We start from the raw sequence: 17,643 nt of genomic DNA, 5'->3' as shown, positions 1-17,643 counted from the left end.
GGCCGCACCCCTATAGTGGCCGGCGCCCCTCTCCCCAAACCCTAGCGGCCTCTCTCCTCCACCGCATCCCGCACGCTTAAGCGAAGCTCCGCTGGATTTCTCCACCACCACCGACACCACGCCGTCGTGCTGTCGGATTCAAGAGGAGCTACTACTTCCACTGCCCGCTGGAACAGGGAGGTGGACGTCGTCTTCATCAACAACCGAACGTGTGACCGAGTACGGAGGTGCTGCCCGTTCGTGGCGCCGGAGGGATCGTGATCAAGATCTTCTACGCGCTTTTGCAAGCGGCAAGTGAACGTCTACCGCAGCAACAAGAGCCTCATCTTGTAGGCTTTGGAATCTCTTCAAGGGTGAGACTCGATAAACCCCTCGTTGCTACCGTCTTCTAGATTGCATCTTGGCTTGGATTGCGTGTTCGCGGTAGGAAATTTTTTGTTTTCTATGCAACGTTATCCTACAGTTTCCTCGTTCGAAGTTTCATGATCATTATCATTAGCTTCCTCTGTTGCCAGTGTAGGTGGTATAGGTACAACTTCCGGTACTGCTCTACTCTGATCAATGAGTATAGATTCATCAATCTCATCGAGTTCTACTTTTCTTCCAGTCACTTCTTTAGTGAGAAATTCTTTCTCAAGAAAGGTTCCGTTCTTAGCAACAAAGATTTTGCCTTCGGATCTGTGATAGAAAGTGTACCCTATAGTTTCCTTAGGGTATCCTATGAAGACGCATTTCTCCGCTTTGGGTTCTAGCTTGTCCGGTTGTAACTTCTTTACATAGGCTTCGCAACCCCAAACTTTAAGGAACGATAGCTTAGGTTTCTTATTAAACCATAATTCATACGTTGTCGTTTCTACGGATTTTGATGGTGCTCTATTTAAAGTGAATGCGGCTGTCTCTAATGCATAACTCCAAAATGATAACGGCAAATCAGTAAGAGACATCATAGAACGAACCATATCTAAGAGAGTTCGATTACGACGTTCGGACACACCGTTTCGTTGTGGTGTTCCCGGCGGTGTCAATTGTGAAAGTATTCCGCATTTCTTTAAATGCATGCCAAACTCATAACTCAGATATTCACCTCCACGATCAGATCCTAGAAATTTAATCTTCTTGTTACGTTGATTTTCTACTTCACTTTGGAATTCCTTAAACTTCTCGAAAGTTTCGGATTTATGTTTCATGAAATAGATATACCCATATCTACTCAGATCATCTGTGAAGGTTAGAACATAACGATAACCACCGCGCGATGCTACGCTCATTGGTCCGCACACATCGGTATGTATGATTTCCAATAAGTCAGTAGCTCGCTCCATCATACCAGAAAATGGAGTCTTAGTCATTTTTCCCATTAGACATGCTTCACATCTATCAAGTGACTCAAAGTCAAGTGATTCAAGTAATCCATCGGTATGGAGTTTCTTCATGCGTTTCACTCCAATATGACCAAGACGACAGTGCCACATATAAGTAGAATTATCATTCAATTTAATTCGCTTAGCATCAATGTTATGTATATGTGTATCACTACTATCGAGATCTAACAGAAATAAGCCATTCTTTTCAGGTGCTCGACCATAAAAGATATTATTCATAAAAATAGAACAACCATTATTCTCAGACTTGAATGAATAACTGTCTTGCATTAAACAAGATCCAGATATAATGTTCATGCTCAACGCGGGTACAAAATAACAATTATTTAGGCTTAAAGCTAATCCCGAAGGTAGATGTAGAGGAAGTGTGCCGACAGCGATCACATCGACTTTGGATCCGTTTCCAACGCGCATCGTCACTTCATCTTTCAGTAGTCTTCGTTTATTCTTTAGTTCCTGTTTCGAGTTGCAAATATGAGCAACCGAACCAGTATCAAATACCCAGGTACTAGAACGAGAACCAGTGAGATAAATATCTATAACATGTATATCAGATATACCTTCTTTCTTCTTCTTGACAAGGCCGCTCTTCAGATCAGCCAGATACTTGGAGCAATTACGCTTCCAGTGTCCCTTCTCCTTGCAGTAATAGCACTCAGCATCAGGCTTAGGGCCGTTCTTAGGTTTCATAGGAGGCGTGGCAGCTTTCTTGCCACCCTTCTTGAATTTTCCCTTAGAATTGCCCTGTTTCTTGAAACTTGTGGTCTTGTTGACCATCAACACTTGGTGCTCTTTCTTGATCTCAATCTCAGCAGCTTTTAGCATGCCAAAGAGTTCAGGTAACTCCTTCTTCATCTTCTGCATATTGTAGTTCATCACAAAGTTCTTGTAACTTGGTGGCAGTGATTGAAGGACACGATTAATCCCCAGTCTATTAGGAATCACTATTCCCAAGTCACTGAGTTTCTTTGCATGCCCGGTCATGGCGAGCATGTGCTCACTAACGGAGCTACCTTCTTCCATCATGCAGCTGAAGAAGTGTTTCGATGCTTCATAGCATTCCACGGCCGCATGAGTTTCAAATATAGCTTTCAGCTCATTGATCAACTCATGAGGATTGTGGTGCTCAAAACATTTTTGAAGATCGGCTTCCAGACTGCACAGGAGGGCACACTGAACTTGAGAGTAATGAGTTTTCCGAGTCGCGTAAACATTCTTTACTTCATCGGTTTCAGTTTCTGCAGGAGGGTCACCTAGCGGTGCATCAAGCACAAATTGCAGATTTCCGCCAGAGAGGAAGATCCTCACATGACGGAACCAGTCGGTGAAGTTGCTACCATTGCTCTTAAGCTTTTCTTTCTCTAGGAACTGGTTAAAATTGATTGGGGACGCCATCTCTACAACATATATTTGCAAAAGTTTAGACTAAGTTTATGACAAATTGAGTTCAAATTTTAATTCAACATAATTAAAAATCTAGGTGAACTCCCACTCAAAACAATATCCCTCGCATTGTCTTAGTGATCACACGAACCAAATCCACCGCACCTAAGTCCGATCATCACCAGACAAGGTGTGATTTCAATGGCGAACACTCAAAGTGTTCATCATATCAACCATATGATTCATGCTCTACCTTTCGGTATCACGTGTTCCGAGACCATGTCTGTACATGCTAGGCTCATCAAGGCCACCTTAGTATCCGCATGTGCAAAACTGGCTTGCACCCGTTGTATGCACTTGTTGATTCTATCACACCCGATCATCACGAGATGCTTCGAAACGACAAGTCTTGGCAACGGTGCTACTAAGGATGAACACTTTATTATCTTGAGATTTTAGTGAGGGATCATCTTATAATGCTACCGTCGCGATCTAAGCAAAATAAGATGCATAAAAGGATTAACATCACATGCAGTTCATATGTGATATGATATGGCCCTTTTGTCTTTGCGCCTTTGATCTTCATCTCCAAATCACGGACATGATCTCCATCATCTTCGGGCATGATCTACATCATCGTCGGCGTAGCGTCAAGGTCAATGGTGCCGTCTTCATGATTGTCCTCCATGTAGCAACTATTACAACTACTTTGAAATACTACTCAACATGAAATTTAAAGACAACCATAAGGCTCCTGCCGGTTGCCACAATACAATAATGATCATCTCATACATATTCATCATCACATTATGGCCATATCACATCACCAAACCCTGCAAAAACAAGTTAGACGTCTCTAATTTGGTTTGCATATTTTACGTGGTTTAGGGTTTTCGATAGAGATCTAATCTACCTACGAACATGAACCACAACGGTGATACTAATGTTGTCAATAGAAGAGTAAATTGAATCTTCACTATAGTAGGAGAGACAGACACCCGCAAAGCCTCTTATGCAATACAAGTTGCATGTCGAATGAGGAACAAGTCTCATGAACGCGGTCATGTAAAGTTAGTCCGACCCGCTTCATCCCACTATGCCACAAAGATGCAAAGTACTCAAACTAAAGACAACAAGAGCATCAACGCCCACAAAACCATTGTGTTCTACTCGTGCAACCATCTATGCATAGACACGGCTCTGATACCACTGTAGGGATTCGTTGCATAGAAAACAAAAAATTTCCTACCGCGAACACGCAATCCAAGCCAAGATGCAATCTAGAAGATGGTAGCAAAGAGGGGATTATCGAGTCTCACCCTTGAAGAGATTCCAAAGCCTACAAGATGAGGCTCTTGTTGCTGCGGTAGACGTTCACTTGCCGCTTGCAAAAGCGCGTAGAAGATCTTGATCACGGCGCCACGAACGGGCAGCACCTCCGTACTCGGTCACACGTTCGGTTGTTGATGAAGAAGACGTCCACCTCCCCATTCCAGCGGGCAGCGGAAGTAGTAGCTCCTCTTGAATCCGACAGCACGACGGCGTGGTGTCGGTGGTGGTGGAGAATCCCGGCGGAGCTTCGCTAAGCGTGCGGGGAAGAAGGAGTAGTGGGGTGGCTAGGGTTTGGGGAGAGGGGGGCGCCGGCCATCTAGGTGGTGCGGCCACCTTGTGTTGTTGGGGTGGCCGGCCCCCTCCCCTTGGCCCTCATTATATAGGTGGAACACCCAAGAGTTGGTCTACAAGTCTTCAAATAAGACCCCAAACCAAAACCTTCCATATCACATGAAACCTACCCAAGCTAGGACTCCCACTAGAGGTGGGATTCCCACCCTTCCTTGGAAGGGGGTGGCCGGCCCCCTTAGGGGAGTCCACTTGGGACTCCTCCCCCTTTAGGGTTGGCCGGCCATGGTGGTGGAGTCCCTTTGGGAATCCGCCTTCCAAAGTGGTTTCTTCCGGATTTTTCTAGAACCTTCTAGAACATTCCATAGAACCTTCCAGATCATTTTAAATCTTATAAAATGACTTCCTATATATGAATCTTATTCTCCGGACCATTCCGGAACTCCTCGTGATGTCCGGGATCTCATCCGGGACTCCGAACAAATATTCGAACTCCATTCCATATTCAAGTTCTACCATTTCAACATCCAACCTTAAGTGTGTCACCCTACGGTTCGCGAACTATGCGGACATGGTTGAGTACTCACTCTGACCAATAACCAATAGCGAGATCTGGAGATCCATAATGGCTCCCACATATTCAATGATGACTTTAGTGATCGAATGAACCATTCACATATGATACCAATTCCCTTTGTCACGCGATATTTTACTTGTTCGAGGTTTGATCATCGGTATCACTCTATACCTTGTTCAACCTCGTCTCCTGACAAGTACTCTTTACTCGTACCGTGGTATGTGGTCTCTTATGAACTTATTCATATGCTTGCAAGACATTAGACGACATTCCACCGAGAGGGCCCAGAGTATATCTATCCGTCATCGGGATGGACAAATCCCACTGTTGATCCATATGCCTCAACTCATACTTTCCGGATACTTAATCCCACCTTTATAACCACCCATTTACGCAGTGGCGTTTGATGTAATCAAAGTACCTTTCCGGTATAAGTGATTTATATGATCTCATGGTCATAAGGACTAGGTAACTATGTATCGAAAGCTTATAGCAAATAACTTAATGACGTGATCTTATGCTACGCTTAATTGGGTGTGTCCATTACATCATTCATACAATGATATAACCTTGTTATTAATAACATCCAATGTTCATGATTATGAAACTAATCATCCATTAATCAACAAGCTAGTTAAGAGGCATACTAGGGACTCTTTGTTGTTTACATATCACACATGTATCAATGTTTCGGTTAATACAATTATAGCATGGTATATAAACATTTATCATAAACATAAAGATATATAATAACCACTTTTATTATCGCCTCTTGGGCATATCTCCTTCACCTTTATCCCGTGCAAGAATTTCTTGTCTAATTGCTTGCTATGCTTGCATCTCTTGCTTAATTCTAGCTCTGTGCCTCTGTTCTGGTTATTAAGCTTGCCAGAAATTCAAGTGTATTCATGTATATTGTCCTGGCTTGATTACAGTGTGTAGTTCTTGCAATTTTGCTAGTGCCAGTGCAATAGTGTGTTGTTTCTTGTGCTCAAATTTATGAGTATGCTCAATTGAGCATTGCTGTTGGCTTATCAGTGTTATTCAGTGATGAGTGTATTTGCTTTGCTTGTGTATCTTGATCCAGTGACTCATCAAGCCTTTGATGTGCTTCTGGATACAATCATAAAGTTATTAATTCAGTTATCTGTTGATTCAGTAATGACATGGTTGGATTTATTCAGTGGCTGGTTAATTTCAGTTGCTGTACTTGGCTGTGGCAATCTGTAGCAAGAGCTAGTGGTGCTCTGATGATCAATTGATCAATACTTGCTTGTGAGTAAGTGTGTGCTCCTCTCTGTGACTCACTGGTGCTCATCCAGTGCTGTGTGTGCTTCATACAGGCTTAGCATGTGTGTGCTGGTGCTTGCACAAGCATCAGTGGATGCTTGCAATGATCCATTGGATCATCTGCAAGGCTCTGTGCATCAGTTGCTTGTCTGTTTCATTTATCTGTTTATTTTGCCTTGATAAATGGATGAATGATGTGAACTGTGACACAGTGATGATCATTTTAATTAAATTAGCTAGGGCTAGCTGGATGACAACCTCTGGTTGGTACCCTAGCCCTCTACTGAATCCAAATGGATAATGATGTGGTGGTTTCTTGTGCTGGCTTAGGCTTGAGGTGGCCCTAGCTGCACTTGTGATGCTGTCATGGTTGCTCCCCTCTCTGTGACTTGCTATGGTTGGTGATTATTTGCTGGGATGGAACAACTGCTCACTGGCTTGATCCAATATTGGACTTCCAGTGGCTTTTGATGTTGACCAAATATATAGACAAGGAACTGTCTATAGTCTGATGGCATAGTTAGTTGTAGGTGCTAAGTGTGTGGGCTAGGCTAGCTGTGATTTCAGTCCTTGCTGGATTTCTTTAGTTATGCACTGATTTGCATAACTGATGTTCCCATAGGATGATTGCCTAATGGTCTTACCCATATTTGCTTGCACCAAATGGCTTTGTAGCCAGATGATGACACAAACAGGGTATCCTACCCTTATGTGCTTCTGTGATGCATTGAATGCTTATTTATGAGCAAAACTTGGTTTTGCTCAGGTTGATTTGGTTTATACCTCACTCCAGCTCCTAGATGGTTTGTTGGTGTAGAGGATTGCTTCAGTGTTGAGCTTATGCTTGCCCTGCTCCTCCTTGCAATCCTTGGGTGCTTGATTTAGTACTGTGGTGATTTGAGCAGGTTGAACAGCAGTGCTGTTCTTCCTGTTCTTGTGTTTTTGATTTCTGGTGACTTACCAGTGAAGCCTGTCGATGGATTGCTGGTTCTAGCGATGGAAAAGGTTTTATATGAACCTTGCTTTGCTCTCCTGGTCGACAACAAGGCCTGACCACACTGGGTGACTCACTGACCTGTGTGTGTGTTGTGCTGCATGCACACTGCCTGGTGAGCAGGTCGGCTGTGTGTGTGTGCCAAGTGCTTGGTACCTGGTTTGGTTCTTGGCTGAGAGTGGTTCAGCTCGGTAGAGTTGATCATATCTTCTCAATTCACCATTTCTTTTCTAACCTACCAAGTGGCTTTGCCACTTGGCATAACACTTGCTTTTGTTGTGTTTGTGTGCAGGGAGCTTGGAGATGATCAAGTGAAGATCAAGCTCAAGCATCTGTGGAGATTAGCTTGTAGTTTTAGGATAGAATTTGATATTGTACTTTTCTTTCTTTTTCTTTTTTCATTTCTGCCAATTCTTGTAATGTGTTGTAATGTTCTTATATTTTAATTATGAATATTGTAAAGACAATGTATATTGTGTTTTTATCAATAAAGCTCAAAGTTTTCTCTAATGAGCTTTACTTTATATTAATTGTTCATATTGTTTATTATTTATAACTTGGTTAATGAATTACCTCATATTTGAATTAGGAGATATTCATTTGATATTTGAAGTTGGATTTCAAATGTAACTTAGGTTTGAATTCAATCATGCAACTTAAATTTGAATTCAATCATGCAACTTAAATTTGAATTCAATCATGCAACTTAAGTTGTGATGCAACTTCTCTCCTCTCTTCTCAAAACCCTAACTTAGTTGAATAAGAACAAGTTTGTCGCACTCTCGAACTCTAACCCTGTAAGGTGTCGAGAGAGAAACTTGTCCCCCTTCGATGCAGTTTTGTTTTAAAAGCGCGAAATTTCCCCAGAATTTACGATGCAATGCACATCCCTTTCTAAAATCTACCCCTCGATCGTCACCAAACCTGGGACATTACAGCCTTTCCCCCTTAAAGAAAACTTCGTCCCGAAGTTGTGGTTGTAATACCTGAAGAGTTCGGGGTATGTTTTCCTCAGGTCTTCCTCCTTTTCCCAGGTGGCTTCCCTCTCGGGGTGATGTTTCCATTGTATCTTGCAGTACTTAATAGCTCGATTCCTGAGTTGTTTCCAGTTCTCCTCGAGAATCTTTGCTGGCTTCTCGATGTATGTCAAATCTGGTTGTAACTCAAGCTCATCATGTGATACTGGCTCATCTGGGGTTTTTAAGCATTTCCTGAGTTGCGACACATGGAATACGTTGTGAACTTGTGCTAACCTTCCCGGTAGTTCCAATTCAAAGGCTAACCCTCGGTTCTGACTCAAAATCTTGAAAGGTCCGATGTATCTAGGGCTTAACTTCCCTTTTACTCCAAATCTCTGAAGACCTTTCATCGGGCTCACCTTAAGATATACCATGTCTCCAACTTGTGGCTCCCATGTCCTTCTCTTTTGGTCGGCATAGCTCTTCTGTCGACTTTGAGCTATATTCAACCTATCTCTTATAATGTCAATTATTTGTTGCTTTTCCTTGACATAATCAGGATTAAACTCCTTGCTTGCTCCAGCCTCATACCAGCATATGGGTGATCTACACTTCCTTCCGTACAGAGCTTCGAACGGTGCCATCTTGATGCTGCTTTGATAGCTATTATTGTATGAAAACTCTGCTAGTGGCAAGTGCTCCTCCCATGATCCTCTGAAGTCTAGGGCACAAGCCCTAAGCATATCCTCTAGGATCTGGTTAGTTCTCTCGGTTTGTCCACCTGTCTGAGGATGATAGGCGGTACTATAGTCCAACTTGGATCCTAAAGCTTCATGTAGTTTCTTCCAAAATGCTGATGTGAACACGGATCCTCGATCTGACACTATCTTCTTGGGCACTCCATGTTTACTCACGATCTCTTTGATGTACAGATCAATGAGTTTCTCTCCTTTATCCTGCTGATTTACCGCTAAGAAGTGTGCACTCTTCGTCAGCCGGTCCACGATTACCCATATCATATCCTTCTTTTTATTTGTCATGGGTAGTCCGGTGATGAAATCCATTTCTATCTCTTCCCATTTCCATTCTGGGATCGGTAAGGTTGTAACTTTCCTGCCGGACTTTGATGTTTAGCTTTCACTCTTTGGCAGGTATGGCATTCCGCCACGTATTGTGCTATCTCTCTCTTCATGTTATTCCACCAGAATAACTCCTTAAGATCCATGTACATCTTTGTACTTCCCGGATGTATGGAGTATGGTGTTTGATGTGCTTCCCGGAGTATCACTTCCTTGATCTCAGCAATATCCGGAACGCAAATCCTCTTCTGAAACCATAGTGATCCTGATTCTCCTTGGTGAAATTCTGATGGTCTTCCCTCATCAATCCTTCTCATCTCCTCCACGATGAATGGATCGTCCAATTGACCGATCATTATCTCATTTTTTAAGTTAACATTTAGCTCATCGGCCACTTGTAAAGCTGATAGTCCTTCATGAGCTTCTTTCTTTCAAAGTTGTATTTGGGCTTGGCTTATTTCCTTCCTCAACTCCGGTGATAACTCTTGTTCCACTCCTCCAGTGCTCTTCCTGCTCAAGGCATCTGCTACAACATTAGCCTTTCCTGGAGTATAATTGATGGTCAAATCATAATCCTTGATTAGTTCAAGCCATCTTTTCTGCCTCATATTGAGTTCCTTCTGAGTGAAGAAGTACTTGAGACTCTTATGATCCGTATAGAGCTCACACTTGGCTCCATAGAGAAAATGTCTCCAAGTTTTAAGTGCAAATACCACTGCTGCTCATTCTAAATCATGTGTTGGGTAGTTCACTTCATGAGGTCTGAGTTGCCTCGATCCATAAGATATTACTTTCCGATCTTGCATGAGTATGCAGCCCAATCCATGTTTGGATGCGTCACAGTACACGGTGTAATCCTTGCCAACTTCCGGAATTGCTAACACCAGTGCCGTGTGAGTTTCTCTTTCAGAGTTTGAAAACTCTTCTCACACTCCTTTGACCACACGAATGGTGTGTTCTTTCTTAACAGCTTGGTCATTGGTCCTGCTATCTTGGAGAATCCTTCAATGAATCTCCGATAGTATCCTGCCACTCCTAGGAATCCTCGGATTTCCTTGATAGTCTTGGGTGCTTCCCAATCTAAAACTGCTGCTACCTTGCTCGGGTTAACAGCTATTCCATCTTTGCTAATGACATGACCAAGAAATTCCCTACAACTTCAAGTAAGTGTTATATTCTTGAGAAGCAAGCAGATAAAGAGGATATATTCTTTCCCTACAACTTCAAGTGAGTGTTATATATAACATACATTATGCTTGTGCACCTTCCACTTTATTCTCGTAATCATTGAGCTATGCTTGTGCAGATTCCACTTTATTCTCCTAATCATTGATCTTCACAAAGGAGTCGTAAAAGTCATGGACTCGAAACGTAAAGAATATGCGGAATGGGCGGACATGGCTGCCATCCTCCAGAGGTAGTTTCAATATATTTCGTATTGGCATCTTCATCTGTTCTAATTCGAAGATATCATCAACTAATCAATTACTCATTTACTCATTATTTTTTGCCGGGCAGGGCTTGGAAACGGTTCATCAATATTGTTCCGGGTAAATGGAAACCGGAGCTTACATTTCAAGATTACCCTGTAAGTAGTACTATATATATAGCTATGTCCGTGAAACTCTATATATGATATTTATTTTCAATACGATGCTTGATTATTAGTTTGATCGAACTATTTTTTCGTAAAGTGTATGAGGCAGGAACCCGGGAATAACTTATGTGGATACTGCGTCTGCACCTTCATTCGTGACATGGCCTGTCCCAAGGGTGGGGATGCCCGTATGCACCAGACTTGTGTACGATAACAAATTTTCACAATTAATCTTAATTAGTACCATCTATTGTATTGAGTTCCATTCATATATTGATCTCCTTTTTTAAATATAGATGATACGCCTGCGGGACACTCTCATAACGGAGGATCAAATACGAGCAATTCAAGAGGAAATCGCGGGATTCTTTATTACCGAGGCCATTACCCCAGGTGGAGAGCACTATCGGCAGCTCGTGATGATTGAGGATCTTCGTAGAAGCTAATAGATTTAGTAAAGAGATCCGACTAGCTTTATATTGTAAATATGCATGCATTACGTGTACTGTTGACGATGTCTATATATATTCACGACGATTTTTTGTGGTTTCTTGAATGATATATATGCATTGCTGAAACTCTGCCGTGGAGAAATAGCAATTCTCTGCCGCGGCAAAGAACCCCAGGCCCGGTTCGTAACACGAACCGGGACTAAAGGCCATCCACCGCGAGCTCCCTGGCCGCACCACGTATCGAGGCCTTTAGGCCCGGTGCAACTTTGAACCGGGACTAAAGGGGGACCCTTTAGTCCCGCCTAATTGGTCCCGGTTCGGGAACCGGGACTGAAGGCCCAAATGGACCGGGCCTATAGCCCCGTTTTCCACTAGTGGATGCAATGCATATCCCTTTCTAAAATCTACTCCTCGATCGTCACTAAACCTGGGACATTACAAGATGCAACAATAGCATGGTTTACAGAATTTGTGCTATCTCGGGCTCTCTTCGAGGATTTCACCTTCATGCATGAGAAGTGTTTTGCTGAATGCACATAACCTTGTTAGGTACACACGAGTATGCTAGCTTTAGATATCGTCCGCCATGTTTGATTCACCAATCCTCCTAAGCCAGGCATTGCACCTGCGACTATCGCTATGCGATGAAATAGTTATGGCTCCCTAAGAAAACCAAGATATACCCTGGATATACCCTAGATTTCTGGAAATATCGTTACTAGCATTGAAAGTTGTAGAAATACGCAGCAACACGTAGGTCGAAACCCGTTTTACTGTGCGGGCCAAAAAATCGTATTTCCGCACCTCTAAAAATTTCAAACAATTTTTTTTACATGTAGAGGATACACGTATGTACGTGTGTCATTTTTCATACCCAAATTTAGAAGTACGTAGCTTATACAAAAATATCAAATTTCAGATGAACAGTCTAAATGAAAAATATCCCCGCTCTCAAATAATTTGTAACTTAGTGATCGAAAAACTATGTAACTTAATAGTAGAGCAAGTTTAATCGGGTTCCACAATACCTAGGTTCTGAAAATGCGTGTTAAAGTTGCATTTGCTATGTTGTCACATGCTATTAGAGACCATTGAAGTTTAAGTTGATAAAGAGGGAGAGAGCTAACAACTGAGGATCAATCTTTTGAAACATTATTATCTAATCCTTTTCGTAAGCAGGTTGCTTAGAAACTTGGTTAGCATAATTTGTCCAACTCTTTAGCTAGAGAGTTAGTACCAACCAAGGGCCACTCCCTTATGGAGCTTTTTGCAAACATACTGTGTTTAGAAACCTTCTTTTAGGCAAGTCACAGAAAATGGATGTACTGAAAGCCACCTTGCAAGTTCAGTACATACCACATCATACGTGTGCCATGGTTATCGATAGCAAATCGAATGGCTTGCAAAAGAAGGAGGGCACGCAGCAAAAGGGCTCACCACGTCCTCACGACCGGCTCAATTGCGAGCCATTTTTCGTCTCAAAAGTCTTGTACTGGGTACACGGTCCCTTTTGTAAAGTCGAGACGATTATAAGTAGACAGGGTTAATTAGTCCTCCTTTCCCCGTCCGATAACCGTGAGCCGAGCCGGAGCATGGCCGGTGCGTGGTGGAAAGTGGCGAGCGCTTGGAGCCCCGGGAATCATTGTGATTTTGGCCGTGGTTCCAAAGGAAAAGCGCCGGCTTTTGTAACCGCTTTTCGGGTTAAAACATGCGCGCAGGCAGGCAGGACCTGCCTGGACTGGACGGACGGAGTGACAAAGACAAGAGCATGCGACGCACACACACACTCATCGCCTATCATCGCAGTCGCAAGGCTTGTTGCCAAAAGCGCACACCTTTACTGCCACGCCCCAGAGTAAAGTTTCCCTGTTCAAGTGAGCACGGGAGAGTGGGCAGTACAGAGAGATACTGGGTATGTCGAGGAAGCCGCCCATTTTAAACAACAAATGTATATCTATTTGAGTCTTACTGCCAACATCTAAGTCTATTAAATTGGTTCATCTATCCGTCGGGTAGCTCAACGTTCTGATGCATCTTTTTTGCTACCGGCATCGACATGGGATGGCTATAAGTGCATCTCCACCGGGCCCGATACGATAGAAATTTAGGAGACGGGAGCGAAAATAAGCTCGTACCAGCCGCCCCAAACAACGTCGGCGCTTTTTCGAGCTCAATAGAAGCGTCGGCAACCTCATGTCGGTCCCTTCGCCAAGGGCGCGAATCGGGCGCGTCAACGCCTCGCAAGGCTGAAAATTTTGGGCGTGGGAGCCGCCTGTCAGCCACACGCCGATCAAATATACATCTTCTCCCTCAAAACCCCATCCCCTCTGTCGCTCATTTCTCCCGCCAGCCGCTCCATCTCCCATCCAGCCTCCAACCCGAAAAACCCTCGCCGCCGCGCCATGGCACCGAAGAGAAAGCCTACGGTGAAGGCAGCGAAGCCGCCGACGAAGGCGCCGCCGAAGACGCGCACCGTCGCACCGAAGGAGAAGCCGGCGACCATGTCGCGGGAGGATTGGGAGAAGGAGATGGAACGCCGCTCCCTCATCACGGCCGACCGCAGGAGGCGCCGCATCGCCGCCCTCGACGCAAAGAAAGCGGCGGCCTCTGCGGAAGCGTGCCTGAGCTTGGGCGGTGGCCTCAACAGCATCTCGAGCTCCCCATCGCCGCCGGGTTACTACGAAGGGTACACCGCGGACGCGCCGAGGGCCACGTGACGGACGGCACCAGCCTTGCCCGCCACCTCTTCCCGACGACAGCAGGCACACCCACCAGGTGTTCGACAGCGCGTCCGGCGTGTCCATGGGCTAGGACGAGGTGTGTTTCCTTACTTTTTATGTGTTGTGTGCATCGTAGACACCGGCGGCGACTGAATGTTTGTAACTTTATGCGTAGATTGCCGGCAAGGAGGAGATCCTGAACGGCATCATACGCGGCCATGCCTACGAACCCCCGGTTGACGACTACGAAGAAGAGGCCGACGAGGACGAAGGTGAGGAGGAAGTCCAGGAGGAGCTGATCGACGCCGAGACCGGCGCAAGAGTGAGGAGGACGCACAGGGGTTCGGCCGGCACTCGTGGTCCGAGGTGGAGGTCCTTGGAGGATTAATGCCTCATCGAGGCATGGAAGCAAGTGAGCTTTTGCCCCATCACCGGCGCAAACCAAACCGGGGGCAAGTACTACAAGCGCATTCTCGATTGCTTCAACGAGAAGAAGAACTATGGTGATTACGCCACCATAGAGATGAACCGGAACGAGGGCGCTCTCTCTCACCATTGGAACTTGATCAAGGGGCCGTGTAGCAAGTTTCATGGCTACTATGAGAAGATTAAGAACTGGAAGGAGAGCGGCAAGACGATGGTGGATTGGGTATGATCTACGCCTATCTTCTTACATATGAATTGATGATCCTTATTATTACATATGAATTGATGATCCATGTTGTTACATATGAATTGATGATCCATGTTGTTACATATGAATTGATGAACCATCTTATTATGCATCATATATTGCTAGATGCTCAATGCTCTCGAAATGTACAAGCACCAACACGAGGACAAAGACTTACCCTTCATGCATTGCTACAACAAGCTCCAAGGTTGCAAGAAATGAGACGACCTCCTCCACACTCTATTGAAGGACGGTGAAAATGGGTCGGTCGATCCAGCCGGTGCCTCCACCGGGTGCCCCATTGGCAACAAGAGGGCCAAGGCCGAGAGGAATGCGGCGCCATTATTGGCAGCCGTGGACGCCTCCCTCGAGAATATGATCAACTCATTCTCGTTTGAGAACAAGGAAGTGTCGGATAGGGCCGCCGTCGTGTGGAAGGCAATCATCGACAAGCAAGATAGGAAGATCGCGTTGGAGAGGGAGAAGGTGGAGGCGGCGAAGCTGGAAGCTCACGCCGCTGCCATTAAGGCCACCAACGAAGCAATGCAACTATCGTTGGCCAAAATGTCTCAAGAATCGAAGATCTTGATGGCCGACATGGACAAGATGGAACCGTTGGCGCGGGCGTGGCATGAGATGTACCGCGAGCTCATCGGCCAAGAGGTGATGGCGGCGCGAGCTGCGTTGGCGTCTCCCCCGGCACCGTCCACGTTCCTCTCTACCCCGGCACCGTCCACGTTCATGTCTCCCCTGGAACCGTCGATGTTCATGCCTCCCCCAACGACCGTGGATCCTGTTGCAGCGACAGAGCTGCCGCCGGCCACCGATGAGGAAGTCGTCGAGGTTGAACCGTCCGTGACCTCCTTCATGTGATCATCTGGCTTGGAAGCCCCTTTTTGCACCGGAGACGGCGATCTGGTGGCCGTGTGTTGGCCCTAACTTCTTATTTCAAAACCTATTGCAATTTGGTGGCCGTGTGTTGGCCCAAACTTCATATTCGTAAACTTATTAGAATTTCTATGCTTGTGTTTGAGTTTTCAAATTCAAATTATCTATCGGGCCCGCCGTTTTGGGGGCGCAGGTGTGGGAGCAGCTCCCCCAAATGGAGGATGATGTGCTTGCGTCCCCCAAAAGGAGGTGCCGGCGCCTATTTGGGGGCTGCCGGTGGAGATGCTCTTAGGGCATCTCCAACGCCGCGTCCAACGTCGCGACGCATTTAATTGTCCGCGGACGTCCATTTGCATCGTTCCGTGGACGCGGAAATGACCGTTTCTGTTCGTGCGCCTGTTTGCGTCTAGGGGTGGCTCCAGCGGGTGACATATTTTCACGTCGGCATGAATTTAGGATGTTTGAAAACAACAAAATAAACAGTTTCAATGAAGTCATAGTTATTACATCTAAATTTTAAAAAGTCTACATGAAAATAAGATGGTATTTCTCTAGGCATTGTCTTCATGGTCAGCCAATGCCTACTCATGCTCAATCAGATCCGTCTGCAGCCATTTGCACACGGTGTCGTCAGTGACTTCTACATTCATATGCAGGTAGTCCTCCCAAGATAAATCCCCGGGAATTGGCACAACCAGCTCACCTTGGAAATCCCAGTGGTTCTCATTGCGGCCATCAGGATGCTCGTTCTCAACGATCAAGTTGTGCATGATCGCGCAGCATGTCATCACCTCATGCATGGTCTTCAGCGACCATGTTCTTGCCGGGTGACAACAATTGCCCACCGAGCTTGGAACACACCAAATCCTCGCTCCACATCTTTCCTGCAAGGCTCTTGCATCTTGACAAACCTCCTCGTCTTCTCCGAGTTTGGATTACGGACACTCTTCACCAGTGTGGCCCAGTCAGGGTAGATGCCATCAGCAAGATAATATGGCTTGTCATATTCATTTCCATTGACCTCGTAGCTCACCCGGGGAGCTTTGCCTTGCATAAGCCTGCTGAAAACCGGTGATCGGTACAACACATTGATATTATTGTTGGAACCAGCCATGTCAAAGAATAAAAGCCAAATCCATAAATCTTGAGATGTGAAAGCTTCAAGAATGACATTATGTCCCTCCACATGTCCGTTGTACTGACCCTGCCATCCAAATAGACAGTTCTTTCACTCCCAGTGCATGCAATCTGTGATGCCAATCATTCCTGGAAACCCTCTAGACTCGTTCATAGACAACAGCCGCTTTGTATCCTCAACAATTGGCTCCCTACAGTAATGCTGTCCGAACATGGTAATCACGGCTCGGCAAAACCTGTACATGGACTCAAGGCAGGTGCTATCACCCATTCGAAGATACTCATCGAATATATCAGCAACCATTCCATATGATAGCATGCCAATAGCCGCGGGGAATTTTCGGTACGAGGTGAAGCCTAGCGCACATGTTGCATCGGGTCTGCATTAGAAGTAGGGGTCGTAGTTTCTGACGCCCCGTAGAATGACCATGAACAACTCCCTTTACATCTTGTACCGGCACCGAAACAGTTTTTCCGGGAACACCGGATTGGTGTGGTCGAAGTAGTCCTTGTGGAGTCGGAGGTGCCCTTCCAATCTGTTGCGCGACAGGTTTTTTGAGCGGCCCTTGTCTGGTTTGAATTGAACTCATGGAGGATGGAGGCCGCACCTGTAGCCAATGTCCGCATCGACTGATCGGAGTCCTCGTCAGAAGAGGAGTCAACGACCTCCGCGCGGAACTTGTCTCGCATCTACCACATGTCCATCTGCGTGGGTACGAACTGTGGATCAATGTTCGCGCACAATAGCCCCAAAAACACGAGTAAGAAACTTACTGGCGCAATCGACCGAACAGGTCGTCGGCGGCGAGGCCGGGCGGCGCAACCGGCAATGTTTGGCCCCAAAAGAGGCGACAAGTGCGCGCTAGATCCTACCCCAATTACGATCCTTCTC

The sequence above is a fragment of the Lolium perenne genome, chromosome 3 (assembly GCF_019359855.2).
Source record: "Lolium perenne isolate Kyuss_39 chromosome 3, Kyuss_2.0, whole genome shotgun sequence".
In the NCBI taxonomy this organism is placed as follows: domain Eukaryota; kingdom Viridiplantae; phylum Streptophyta; class Magnoliopsida; order Poales; family Poaceae; genus Lolium; species Lolium perenne.
The sequence above is the reverse complement of the archived record's forward strand: the minus strand, read 5'-3'. Positions refer to the sequence as shown.